The sequence below is a fragment of the Plectropomus leopardus genome, chromosome 11, assembly GCF_008729295.1.
Source record: "Plectropomus leopardus isolate mb chromosome 11, YSFRI_Pleo_2.0, whole genome shotgun sequence".
NCBI classification, from domain to species: domain Eukaryota; kingdom Metazoa; phylum Chordata; class Actinopteri; order Perciformes; family Serranidae; genus Plectropomus; species Plectropomus leopardus.
In genome coordinates this window covers 9,521,629-9,534,328 of record NC_056473.1, presented here as the reverse complement: position 1 = coordinate 9,534,328, position 12,700 = coordinate 9,521,629, and the positions used below count along the sequence as shown (strand labels likewise).

At 40.8% G+C, this 12,700-nt stretch overlaps 1 protein-coding gene across 9 annotated transcripts in view; it reads right to left on the bottom strand.

The window, feature by feature from the left end:
- The window catches only part of LOC121949755 (neuronal cell adhesion molecule-like), a 52,758-nt gene extending 42,999 nt beyond the window's left edge, over positions 1-9,759 (bottom strand). For all 9 annotated transcript variants that reach the window (XM_042495507.1, XM_042495508.1, XM_042495512.1 and 6 more), the window contains exon 1: positions 9,727-9,759. The gene's annotated coding sequence lies outside the window, so the exon portion shown is untranslated. The remainder of the gene's footprint in view (positions 1-9,726) is intronic.
- Between the last annotated feature and the right edge of the window lie 2,941 nt (positions 9,760-12,700).

Sequence of the window (12,700 nt, the reverse complement as noted above, 5' to 3'; positions counted from 1 at the left end):
ATCACTGGAAACCGGTCTCTAATGTCATCCGTTTAAAATTTGCCATTCACCCCACAGGTTAGTAAGTAAGTATTGACTGATAGACACACCACACCACAATGTGTGTGAATGTCAGAGCAATCCATTATCACATAAAGGAAGCACTATGTAGTTGCCCCCCCAGCCCCTCCTCAGCTCCATTCAGATACGGCAGGTGAATACAAATCATTTCCCCTTCGCTGCTCTCTAAAAGGACTCACCATCCAATTTCAGACACAGAGGACACAAACAATAGTCCTTTCAAATTGTGAGAAAATCAAATCATGGCCTTCTTTTTTAATGAAAGACACAATCGGAGTTAACCCCTCCAAAATGCTACACGAGTTCAGAGTTTTTCTCATCAAGACTTATCAAAGAATCGGAGTTACATCCTCGCACAGTATGAGCATAAAGTAAGTATAAAGCTTTGAAATATGACAGCAGCTCATGATTATTTTCTTAATTGAGTCATTTGTCTTTTAAAAAAAAACAAAATAGGTGGCACATTACAGGACTGAAATGTAAAATCCTGCATATAAGTGCAACAGGTTAAAGCAGAGAAACGTCATTGGATGTGGAAGAAAGGCTGCCCCATAAAAGCAACATGTGTCTGGCTGCACAGTCCATTTAAATATTTACTTATTGGCAATATGATCAAGTCCAATTTCCAAACTGTAGGAGCTGTAATTATTGGATGAAAGAAAAATGTGTCAGAACATACTGTGATAAATGACGCACTGTGGTGCTTCAGAGATGCTCCCGCCTACTAATCATATTCCAGATGTAACATGCTTGTTTGGTTACACACATAGAAAAAATCACATTACCATTTTCAGTGAAAATGGAATGAAAGAGTTCACATCTGTGAAAATAATAGCAATATGAATTTTTAATTTTTTTTTGCATATCATGCAGCTCTAAACAATTTTTTTAATTTAAGATGCTGAATAAATCGCTCAAAATAGAAAACTGATTAGCCAATGTTAACAATTAGTGCTATGAGGATCGACAAACTGATTAACTGACTAATCATTTCAGCACTAAAGTGAACTGACACTTTTTGTTTTGGATTAGTATTTAAGAAACTTGCATCATTTATATATGAAACATGCAGAGGCTGTAATTCAGTTTCTGTCAAACTGGACAAATCATCATTTAGTTTTACCCTTTTACAAAAAACTAATATCTTTAATCACAGTTTTAGTTTGTTTGTTTGCTTTTTGGTTTAAACCGTATTAGAGCTTCTATGATTAATTGATTAATCTGCAACTATTAAATTATTTTCCCAACTTATAATCAATTACTCTGTTTGAATGATTTTTTGAGAAAAACAAGTAAAACATTTCTGATTCTAGCTTCTTACATTTGTGAATACTTTCTGATGACTACTCCTCTACATAGCTGTAGTTTTCAGGGAGACACAGGGGAAATGTCCCCCTCAGTCTTAAGAACATGTACATTTGTCTTCCTTAATAAAAACATGAAACTAGCAGAGGACTCTTATTTTGATATAATTAAAGACATTCCCTACATAAATTGGTGCAGAAAAAAAATCACTCAAAATTCACTGGGGGAGGACCCTTAAACAAGCCATTTAATGTGTCCCCCTCACTTTGAAGCAAATCTTACACCCCTGCTGCTATGTGACAGTAAATCGAGTATCTTTTGGTTGTGGATGATGCGAGACATTTGAAGATGTCGTTTTGGGCTTTGGGAAACAATGACTGACAATTTTTCATTTTTACCGCTTTCTGATATTTTATAAAACCAGCACCTCATCAATTTATCTAAAAAGTAATTAAAAGATTAATTAACAATGAAAACAAGCAATAGTTGCAGCTATTAATTGTTTTTGACAAATTAAACAACAACACACATTTGTAAAGCTGTCTCCAAAATATGTTTGATACATGAAATATGACTTGTATACTCACTCTATTTATGCAAAAACATTTGATGTTAAACTAGACCCACGGCCTTCTTCCAACCTTTTTAGTTTATGAAAACTGAATCACACTGAATATAATCAACACAAGACACCAAAATAACACTTTGCAGAAACACTGCTTGATGTGAAAATAATGTGTGTGCCAGCTGCACTGATCCACTCTCTTTGAGCCGAGTCTGAATGAGCTTTGATTACACTGGCTTGAGCTATGGCCACTCTATTTCACGAGTCAGGTTTTCATATGCTAAACTCAACAAACAACTCAGGGGAGGTGAACAATTCATCAAAGATTGCCTTGAGTAAACTCCCGAGACTGTATTTGAATTGAGGAGTGGCGCTGTGAATTTTTCATTTTAAATCTTCTCCATGCAAAGAGTTTTGATGGAATTTGATCTAATTAAGTTGTGAGGCTGAGAGACTTCTGATATTTTAGCAGAAATGAAATAACAGGGAGAGCGATAACGTCTCCCTTAAGCAAATGGAAGTATATTTTTTGTCAGCAAGTAATTGGATGACCCCGTTTTATCTGAAGCGCTGTTTTTTTTTTGTAAAATTAAAGAGAGAATTTTGTAGATTAAAGAATACAACGGAAAGCCCCATGGTAGTGACTGACTGATGGCATTTCACCAGGGCTTAGTGTGAACATGTTTCTATCGGTCTCATGGGTCTGGATGACTGAAATGTTGGCTAATGAGTATTAATGATACTAATGAAGGATTTAGCTTTCTCATAAAGGAAGTCCCTTTATGTGCTGTAAAACTCTCTTTGCAAGTGAAGATGTGACACTGAAACTCATGAGAGACTCTAAAAAACAAAAAAAAAAGGCTGAAAAGTGTCATGGTGTTATAGCTTTAAGATTTTCCCTTTTACATCCATCATGTGGAGAGTTTGAGTGTATTTCGAGTGGGTTTGGTGTTTGGCCCGGAGGCTGTCGCAGCTCAGACAAACAGTGCTCCATCCTTACAGATCATCTGGCCCCATCAGAAATAATGGCCCCGCCAAGAACTGCTCCATCAGCGCTCATTTGTCAAATAGTGATTCCGGAGGAAACATTGCTGCCGTTTAACACTAACAGTCCGCCCGCCTTCCGCTAACAGCCTCTGTGCCGTGTCTGTGTTTGACGGGACGAGACTGGTCGCTAATGCAGGAGAAGTGTCTGCTGAGTGTTGGATAATGGCTGGGCGAGGCTGTAGTCGAGGTTTTTTCTGACTGCGTCCATCGCTCGGTGCGCGTATAGAAAAAGGTCGGCACTGGGAGGTCGAGCAGCACGACTGGTGTGTGTGTGACTCGCCTCCAGGAAAGAAGTCCAGGGGTGTTTCGCTGTGTTTGTGCCCTCAGGGTCAAACATGACAGAAGAATGAATTACTGCCATAACAGATAATGGTACAGTATCTCTGCTGGGGCCACCTCACCCTCCGCTGTCGACACAACATGAACGAATAAATGCATTTTATGCTCACCAAAAAAGATAGCATAAACTCTCAGGGCAATGCAGGGCAAATATATTCACTGTTACATTTTATCATAACACATGGCAGCAACCCAATGTATGTTTCTGCAAACCATGTTAACTATACATTTGTAAGAGTATTATTAAGTATATGTTGAAACTTTACATATCTTTATGTTTCATCAACACTGTAATTCACATGTGCTTCGGTTTAGGCACAAAAACCACTTGGTTTTGGTTAGGAAAAGATCATGTTTTAGCTTAAAATACCTGATTTTCTGGGCACAATCCGGAAAGAGAATTAAGAGATGTGTCAGTGAAAAACTTTTTTGCCACTATCCCTGCTGAAAAAACAGCAACAGGACACTAAAAAGGAGACACGTTTAGTGGTAAAAGGCTGCTGAAAATGAAGCAATGAATTGGTGAAATGCAACCGCTCTACTTGGCACATTTCTGACAGAAAAAGCAGTGATAAATCGTTAAAAAATTCAAGCACTTTTTTGAGGCATTTGCCTGGTAGAAAACGCAGTGATGTCTCAGTTAAAAAAAAAGAGAAAAAGGAAAAAAAAAAAGCTTTTTGTGGCACTTTCCCTCGTGGAAAAACAGCAGTTGGTGCCTAAAAAGCTAAAAAGCCTCTGAAAACACAGCGAGGAGGTGCAAAAAAAACAACCTGTTTTGTTGTGTGTTAGTCTTGAAGAGTGGTCGGCAGCTTGGTAGGCATCTTGCTGAGGTGTCATGACATCCACCATCACCTCCACCTCCCGATGATAAAGTCAGCTCACGTACTACCTCACTTCACAAACGCTGATATGATGTGCATGAGTACCTGCAAATGTAACTTGTTTGTGGTTTGCAGACAGATACAATGCAAACATTTACTCCTGCTGAGATGGCTGCTAATAGAACTCTGCTTCAATAAAATGCTGTGAAAATGTGGCAAATGTTTTAACTGAATGCGCAACAATAGCAAAAAGTGACTCAGGAGGATGTCGGTCAAGCTCAGTCTGTAATCAGGTTTAGTCCGGCAGAATGAGATGGTTTCTTCAGATTATCTTGGTTAAAAGCATCAATTTTATACTGGATTCAGATTCCATAAAATATAAAAGAAGAAATAAATGCACATGAATATATATGAAATAAATGCACATATTTTAATAATTCAATATCCAATAGTGTGAAAATGAAATCTAAAAAACTGAAAATGAAATATTGGTAGAGACAGCCTTGATGTAATTTACCAAGCAATAGAAACCAAGAGACAAAAGTCTGTATATAGCTTGTTATTTCAGCATATGCTCTCCCATTTTTTTAAAATCTATTTCATTCCTTTACTCTCTCTCTCTCTCTCTCTGCAGGAGAGAGATTTCTCATTAGAATCGGCTGTGATGCAGGTGAGCGAGGGGTTACATCTAAATTCAGCCATTTGTATTCCAGCACAACACCCGGAGAGCAGGCTGTTTATATTGATGAGCAGATAGACTTGGCCTTGGACCAGGACCCACGCCTAACAGCCACATAAATCATTTTGTCTCTTAGAGGCCCCTCCAAACAGACAGGTCCCGCCAGCTTATGATGCTATGAGGACAATCTTCTCTGTCCTGACGCCACGTTGACGCTCAGAATTTACCCACAGTGTAAAGACAGATTCAGAGGCATATCAGATAAAAAAAAAACATGACACAAAAAGATTTCTAATCACGCAGTCATTTATTCTGTACTTCTAGATAGAAAATTTGGTATGGACAATTAAATGAAGTTAAAGAAAAATATGCTTTAAGGTATTTTATTAGTCAGGATTTGGAACTGCATGTTGGACAAATATAACGTGGGCTCTATTCCCTCTACTGCAAACGCTCTGTCTATATAACGAATAAAAACACTAAAGGAGAGTAGATCACGTGCTCTACTTGCTTCAAAAAATGATCTATCCTCTCAGGTCAGTCAAGTATTCTGTTTGAACATCTTTTTTTCCTTTATCTCAAGAGAGAAATCCCAAAAATCTACATCTTTGGAACCAAAACTCGAACATTAAATGTACATCATCCAAAAAAAATGACCATTAGTATGTCAGTTACTCAACCTGTGTTACGTTTAATTTGTGATCAATACTGTTTTTCTCACATGCCTCAACACTGAATGAAGAATCCAAAACATGAGAAAATCCCAAATTAATTGAACTAAAGAGGGAGCAGATGTAACATCAGCAAAACTAGATCCAAAAAGTTCACAATACAAATATATTGATTCACACATGAAAAAAGATTTTAAAAAAAGCATCAAGATAGAGCTTTTTCATCCCCAAAAAAAAAGTGCCAGGGGAGGAATCCGAACGTCCTTGATTCCTATAAGCACCCCTGCATACCCCATACCTATTTGAGGTTGTTGCAACTGGCCCCCTGGCCTCCTGTTACTTTGTAAAAGTGGCTCCTAGGAAAAGGAAGTTGAGTGTCCCTGTTCTAGATGCTATATTGTAGGCAACTGGACTTGCTGCTCCTGTGACTGTTAGAACTGAAGAAGTGGCTCGGATGAGAAGTGAAAGGCCTTCGACCTGACTGTAAGCTGCATATACGTGAGAGAAAGCTAAAAAAATAATAAAAAAAAAAGCGGACACAACCCCCCCCCCCCCAAAAAAAAAGATGCAAATAGGGAATCTAGGGGTTGACTTTGACTTTCAATCTGCTGCTTACAAAAAAATCCCAAATAACATACATTTAATACAAAATTAATCAACTTGTCACAATGAACAACTGACTATAAGTATAAAGAGATGAGTACGATGCATTCGACAGAGCGAATAAGAAAAAATCTTTGAGGCTGCAGCAGATAATTGCACAGAGGGGGCAGTGAAGAACGAGGCCTGGAGGAAGGTTGTGCAGGTGAGAGAAAGTGAGAGGATTCGTGAAAAGAAGAGATGGAGACGCAGATCCAGATATAGAACGGAGTCTCCTCGGACTCTGCGGGCTGTCTGCTGAGCAGTTTGTGAGTCAGTTGTGCATGAAGCCGGCTTTCTCCGCAACCTTGGAAGACGGAGAAGGAGCGCAGAAGCCCCTCAGGAGGGGCCTCACCAACCTCTTTCACATCACTCAGCCTCTTTCTCTCCCTCACTGTCTTTGTATCCATCTATTCATCTATTTGTTTATTCATGTCCTTCTTTCTGACACTTCAGCTGTGTCTCCCAGCACCTCCCTGTCTCCGCTTCTCATACGGCCACAGAGACACTGACAAACGCACACACATCCACTCAATCACGTCCATACAGAGCCCATTTCTCTCACACAGTATAAGCTCTTAAACACAACATGCGCAGACGGGAGTGTTGACACTGAGAACCGTCAGAGAATTGTCAGACTCATATCAAAGACATACCTAAGAAATATCTTGATGCGTTCATCTTAAACGAAGTGCGCTGGGAGCAGCCCAGGGGCCCTCTGTGCGTGTTTGAATCCCTTTACTCATCTGCAGTTCGTCTGATCTCAGAACTGCTGCTGCGTGATATCACTGCTTTCTAACCTCATGCTGCTTCACTGACGACACTGTTCCTGTACACTGGCATTTAGAGAAAGCAGGTTATTTAGGAGAGTAAGTGGCTCACAGTCCAGTGCTTAAATTGGGCAACTCAGTTACTCAAAACTAACCACATGCTAGAAGTAGTTTGTTCTGTACAGTGTGGTTAAAACATGTTCACACAGATGCAAATTTTGGGGGGTTCTGTGCTCCTGTGCATTGGGTTTGAAATTAAACATTAACTGAGGTTAAACTGTTGACTTTTAGCTCTAATTCGAAGGTGTTTTCATCCACATTACATGAGCTGTGAAGAAATTATAACAATTTTTATATTTAGTTTACCAGCTTCAGGGGAAAAAAATTGGACCACTGACCTTTACGGGAGTGATGTTGGCCTGATCCCAAATATCTGTAAGTACTCTGATGAGCAACATGTTACCATTATTAATACAAATGATGACAAAACTAGCACAAAACCTCAAACAAGTGGTGCCCAGTAGCTCAGGTGGTAGAGCAGGTGCCCCATGTACAGAGGCTACGTCCTCGCTGCTGTGGCCACAGGTTTGATTCCGGCCTTGGCCTTTTGCTGCATATCATTTCCTCTCTCTCCTCCTTTCATGCTTAAGCTGACCTATCTCCAATAGAGGCAAAAGCCAAAACAAAAAAAAATGTTTTTGTAGCATTTTCATTTTACTTCATTATTGATTTAATAGGAAATAAGGGGTGAGAGAGAAGAATCTCAACAAAAATAGCTCCAGCTGGACTTTTTTCTTTGAATTATCTCATCATATTTGATACTTGGTTGAAAATGCTTTGCAGAAGAATGGCTGGATTCTGCAGCCAACAGACATCACTAGAGGATTGGCATCCTCCCTGGTGTTGCTCTGCCAGGCCTGTACTGCAGCCATCTGCACTTCTTGCTTGTTTCAGGGGCTCTTTGCCTTCAGTCTGGTCTTGAGGCAAGTGAAACACATGATGAGTTGGCCGCAGGTCAGGTGGACAATCAAGAGCTTGGCCATAAAACTCCTTGGTTTCCTTTTCTGCTGGTTGTGGAATTGTTGTCCTCCAGTACGCTGCTAAATTTGGGGTTTTTAAAAAGGGCTAAGCATCCTTCTGTTCATCCAACGTGCAATATGTGAGAGTCAGCTCTCTAACCTCGTAGTCACAGTTTCATTTAAAATGTGTTGGAGCAGAGTCAAATGGAAAATGCATCAAATCAAAAATACTTTCTGACTGCGAGTTATGTAATCAATCATGTGGAGTTAACACTTTCATAGCTATTTGTATGATTGGCTGATCCCCCAATCTTTTTCCCACCTTCCCCCACTTGGCATTAAAACACACAAACAATAATACTACACTCCCCGGCGGCCACGTGAGAGAAACCAGTGAAAGACAGCACTATGGAGGTAAACAGAAACCTCTGCGGCCTTCTATTGAAGGGCTGGGGACCTGAATGCTGCTGCTCACAATGGACGCTTCACGCCTCGCTGTGTTTCAAACCACAAATTCAATCCGCAGCTCCTAAGTGTGGCCCTCTGTGACTAGGCCATTGAAAAAATGTGGACTCAGCCTCTCTGGCCTGCAGCGCACATTCACAACAACAAGCGACTGCTGCAGCGGGATGACAAGAGAGAACCGGAAAGAATGAGAGATTCAGAGACAACGGAGAGACAGATTGGCAGAGGCAAAGATTGAAATAGGCACATAAATGGATAAACTGAGAGAGAAGGAGCCCACCCTGACCAATCGCAAAAAATAAAACAAGCGTGGCACCAACAGCAGAGGTAGATGAGCTCAGAGCCGTCAGAGTCCCTTAACTCTCCACCCAGCTGTGCGTGCAGCCTCCCTGCCCGGCTCGGCGTGCCACGAGGCCGAGGTGGGATCCTTCCTTCACACTCCACTGGGCTGTGGACACACATCACACCGTGTCACCTCCACTCACAGAGCATTATATCAACTCCCTGCTGAATCGCAGACACACTTTCAGTGCAGCCGAATGAGGCGATGAGCCAAAGGTTACTGAGGGTCATTAAAAAAAAAAAAAATACCTGTGTGAACTGGAAGTCAATTCTCTGGGCTCTAATGCACACTGAAATCTTGTGCTTAAGGGAGCTACTTTCACTCTTAATTGTGCAACTGCCATTAGGGGAACTTTTCTACCTCTGCATGCTCCATTACGACACATTATCTGTCAATAAGAGTGAGGCACTAGGCACAATATAGCTTCTAAGTGCTATTTTGTGATTTCTAAGTATTGACACCCACTGTCACAGCTGTGGGCGAGGATAAGAGCGTGTGTTACCATGACAACCATATGCATCAAACAGACAGTTGGACACTAGAAACACAGTGGTTTTTTTTTTATTCCCTGCCAAGCCTCGCTGCCAAAATAGAGGCCGACACAAAAAGACACCCTGCCAGTGGACGAATGCCAGTCAAGCAAGAGGTGACCTTTGCCTTATAGCTCGAGCAAAAGGAGCAGGCATCAAAAAGAGAAAGAGTCGTAGCGGTCGTTTGGGGACTTCGATGCTCTACAGAGAGTGTTAATATTAATACATTCGCACTCTGGCAGCAGCACAGATGAAGATATTTGGACTGGAGACACTTGCCAGGCGTGGCAAACAGACTGACATTTGTGTGTGTTCACATCCTACGGGAGGGGAAATGCCTTTGAGAAGAACAAGAACGTTTGATTCAGAAGGCAGGAAGTTCGTGCTGTTTTGGAAAATGATGATGTTGGTGGAGACGGTATGATGTAATGAAAAAAGGGTTTAAAAGCCTGACGGAAATGTTTCCAACTTACCACAGAAACTCCAATCCCCTCTGTCCTCCTCCTCCTGGGATAGTTCTCTGCGTCTTCTTCTTCTTCAGATTTCTTCAATCTGGTTAGACAAAAATAGAGAGAATAACAAATTTTAGCACTCATAATTCAGATTTCTCTGCTCTTCCTTTATGGAAGTCTTGCGCAGCCAACCCTATCCTCACAGCACTGCGTCAGTGCATGAGAAAGGGCTAAAAATGCACGTTATTATTCTGACAGACGCAAAAAAATGCATTGGCTTGTTTTTGTTTCTATAAACCAATCACAATCGTCCTGGGCGGTCTTACAACGGAGGCAAACACACATTGACAGAGCTAACTACAAGTGGTTATATATGTGACAGAGTTTAGCCTTTTGGTATCGTGAGTTTGTTGAGGACCCTTTAATGGCACTACTGCTGGTTTAGCTTGCGCTACAGCAGCAACAGAAAGTTTGTTGATCCGACAGGGAGTCAGGACAGTCCATGATTAGACCCCCGGTGCAACATGGATCAAATTCACTCATCGTTTGATTGGAGATGTTTCAAAGGATGTGGCAAATCAACTTCACTGGCCGTGTCAAAAAAGAGCGTAACACTGGGCATGAAAGTTCTGCGAGATGGAGTCTGCACTTTCCTGAGGTGCGCTCACAAGATGTTTTATTTGTTGCAGATTTTCAGGATAATTCAAAGAAAAATCAGTGTAGACATGCTTTATTACATGATCCACATCATTGTCTTAACATTTTTAGGGTGTAAGTTGTTAGCTCAGACAGTGTTGTTGTTTCACGTAACAAAGTGGATTTCGAAAAATGGTAGCATGGACACAGCAGAAGGGAGGGAGAATGCTGGTCTAAGTAGCCATAGTAAAAAGGCAAAAAATGGCTCGCACACTGCAGGGCTCCAGTTATCACTTCTTTAATGCACCAAAGTAATGTTGCGAGCACAACTGTTCTTCATCAGACTAGATATAAACTGTGAGATGCCATGTGACCAATCAACAACAAGATGCATGTCAATAAATACACACCAATAATTAAATACAAAGTCACACACAAAATGCATGTGTAAATATGTGTAGATATCTGTAATATACCTAGTTCTTAGTTCATTCATTTAAGTAGCCACAGTCCACTTCTGGTTAATCTGACTGTACCTTCATGTCGACGAACCGGACTTCAAACCATCAAGAAAGGAAAATCCAATTTCTCTTAATAAGGTTTCTGGGGAGGAAGTTTTGCATGGCTTCAGTATGCATATTTTCTGACATCTGGTGCATGAATTTGCCTTCACAATGGGCATACTGCTCCATGTTTGGTTTTATTATAATCTGCTAAAGTCCTATTCATATTGGAAGTCCCCTGCTCTCTCATAGGCACAGCACAGATTACACACCAGGATGTCCCGACGTGAAATCTCTCCTCCTCATCAAACACTCGGTCTTTGTGAAAGGAGTAATTTTTTTTTAATGCATAATCATCCCTGAGTGTGTTGACTCTTTGGAAACGTACTTAAATCACTTCCAACTGTGACAAGTTTTGATGGTGAAAAGAAAGCAAACATCCAAGCGGTGCAAAACCAAAGTGTGAACATGTATTTTCAGAAGCAGGAGTGTGTAATCCAAACTGATAGACACAAAAGCCTGTTGCTGAGAGCTGGAGGAGACACACATCTCCTTCCTCTACTCTTGTCCTGTCTCATCTCCCTGATCTCCTTCTTCTCTAGACTTCTCCTTTCCCTTCCTCCTTCTCCTGTTATCTAAAGTCATCCTCACTCCAGTCCTCTCCCCTCTCACCTCATGTCCTCCTCTGTCTTCTCCTCTGTTCAATACTGTCTTCATTTTTATTCTCTCCCTTCACCCCTCCTGCGTTATCTCCGGTTTTCTAACTTGCCAAAACCAATCCTCTTTTCTTTCCCCGTGTCTTCTTTCTCATCTCATCTCCTCCCTTCTCTCATCCTAAGAGTTTTGATTCCTTAAGTTCAAGAGCTCATGTGGAGCGGCATAATATGCAGACATTCATTGGAAATTTGTAAGACTAAAGATTTTGAGATAAACTATAATTTCATGAGCCAGAAAAGGTGTTATTTCTCTATCCTGTTCTTCTCCTCTCTCTCCTCCTCTCTGGTCATCTCCTACCATCACCTTTTCTCCTCTCCTGTTCCCTCCTTCCCTTTACACCATCAAGTATTTTTTTTCCCAATCCTCTTCTTAAACCTCCTGCAATGTTTAATCCCAGAGATTTTAAGCCTTAAAACCAAGTCTTGGGACATGATAAATAGATGTTCTTCTTTAAATATTGAGAAAAAAAAATCAGAACACATGCTGTTAAAAACAAAGTGCTCTCCATCAACTTTACAACTCCTTGCTTTGATCATAGCAATTTGGGAGGATCGAGGGTCAGAGAAGGTTAAGATACCTTTTCCTATTTCCTGTCCTTTCAGATTATCTCTTTAACGTTTTACATTCAGAGCATGTCTATTATTTAGAGACAGATTGCTTGCACATGGCTTTAAACATGGAGGTGGCTGAGCCGAAGTCCAGCAACTAACGATGCCAACAGTGCTAACAGTGCTAAAGGTTGTAATGCATGCTGACAACAGCAACAGTGCTTACAGAGCTAACAGTGTTAAGATTGTGTGGGCACTACTCGTCTACAACACTGCTGTTGCAGCACCGAAGGTTGGAACAGTGTTATCAGCAGTAACCGCCGTATGAGCGCAGTGCAGATGGACTACGATTAGTTAGCCAGTGGGATCAATGTTGCCAATTGGGAAATGTTAAACTATGGTAAAGGCTTAAAATGAGCATATTCTGAAGATAAACATCGTACACAAGTAATATCTATGAGAACAAATAGGCATAAATAGGAAAAACGGATATACTAGACAATTTGACACGTCTACATACCTCCTCATCATCTTTTTTATAAAGTCAGTAGATAGAATGCTTGAAAGGGGGAACAGGTCCATAAATTCATC